A 1,922-nucleotide genomic window follows, 5' to 3' on the forward strand; every position below is an offset into this window, starting at 1 on the left:
TTTCTTCTTTTTCTTCTTAATCCATCATCAGTTCTTCTTTTCTTCCCTTTTTTGTTTTGGTTAATTGTTCTATTACATTATAGTAATGGATCCGTTAATTAATAGAAGGATATATGATTCCGACGATGAAAATTGGAAAGAAAATAGAAAAAAGTCTTTGCATGATCCTATGAATCTTCAGAAGGATTCAAACAAAGACTCTGGCGAAACATCAAAATCAAAGGTTGTCAAAATACAACAAAAAAAAAGAAAAAAGAAGCAGCAAACATTGTTGTTTGGCCTACATTGTTTCGGGTTTGTATTTTTGTACTTTAAACGATTGTTGAAATTATTAAAAAAATTTAGGAATCCAATATGTATCAAAAAATCATGAAAATTATTATCATGTATCAGACAATAGGTTTAATACATGAGTACTAAGTGGATTATAATGTTTAGTCTATGCTTTGACACATGAACTAGATGTGTATCATATGATTTCCTATGTATCAAGGGTTTTTTTAAATTTTTTATCATGTATCAGTGATTAATTTCAATAAATGCGCCATCAAGTGTGCTTGCTGATACATTTTGAATCAGTGTGTATAGTGTTTAGTCGATGATATAATCTTTGATTTTCAAAATTTGAAATTAATATCCAATTACGTGCTGATTTAATGTTGATTAATGATCTGTTACCGTAAATTAAGTTGTTTTAGTTAACAACATTAAATGTACCGTTTTTCCCCATTTTTTCTTAACAGTTTAAAATTACCATGTATCATTTACCATGTATCACTAGAGTCTAAAGTATCACGGCACAACAATTTTAAGGGATTTTTAGTAAATACTAAATTTGTCGGGATAGAGTGTAATTATTGAATTACACTATGGAATTCCTTAAATTTTTACAAATAAAAATGTGTTCAACTAAGGTCCAACAATGACCAAGTCAAAGGCAAATAATATTTTTTAAAAAAAAAACTAAAATAATCTAATAAGAACCAAAAACTCATAAACTGATAAGACACTCATCCGCCTCTTCTCTACTTCTTCTTCTCCGATAAACGATCACTGGAGAAAACTTTCATGCTTGAAGCCACTGAGGAAGCAAAATTTGAAAGAACTTTATTTAATACAATTATGATCGAAAAAATTCCAAGTGTACCATGATTCTTTCTTCCTTAAACTTCAATTGAAAAGATAATTTGGGAAGGCTAAAAAGTGGCCACAAAAGAATAAATACAATATTAAAAAATAAATTTTTTTATCATTGATCTCCTTTTTCCTAATTCTTGTCTTCTTTGAAAAATGACTATGAAGCTCAGAAAATCAAACTCACGCCCAGATCTTAAAACTAATATGAACAGTGTTTTCTTAATGTTGGATCTTATGGCAGATTTTTGAAATTCGAAGAAGAAGATCACTCACAACCAAATCCAGATTTCAGCACAAAAAAATCTATGGACAGAATCGCCAGATCTCAAATTGAAGCAAAATCATCACATAACAACCATGGATGACCTATAGCCACCGGAGAAAAATCAGGCTTCTTGTCAACATCTGAAACTTCCATGGATAACGTGAAAATTCACTAAAACACTTAGAGTGTGTTTGGTACTAAGGAAAATATTTTCTGGAAAATGTTTTCCAATTTTCTCATGTTTGGTGGGGAAAAAAGTTTCGGAAAATGTTTTTCAAATCAACTCATTTTCAAAAATTAAGCAAAATATTTTCCATAACTCTCCTCCAATTTCAAATTACCTTTTTTTGGGAAAAACATCAATTTAAATAAATATTTTCAATTTTAAAATTTTATTTTTTCACCTGATCCTTGACCCTACCCCCAACGGCCAGCCCCCCCCACCCCAACACCTCCCCAAAAAATTAATTTTGCTTTTTAAAAATATTTTCAACTTCAAATTTTTATTTTTAAACTCCTA

This window comes from Solanum pennellii, chromosome 8 (assembly GCF_001406875.1).
Source record: "Solanum pennellii chromosome 8, SPENNV200".
Taxonomy (NCBI): Eukaryota; Viridiplantae; Streptophyta; class Magnoliopsida; order Solanales; family Solanaceae; genus Solanum; species Solanum pennellii.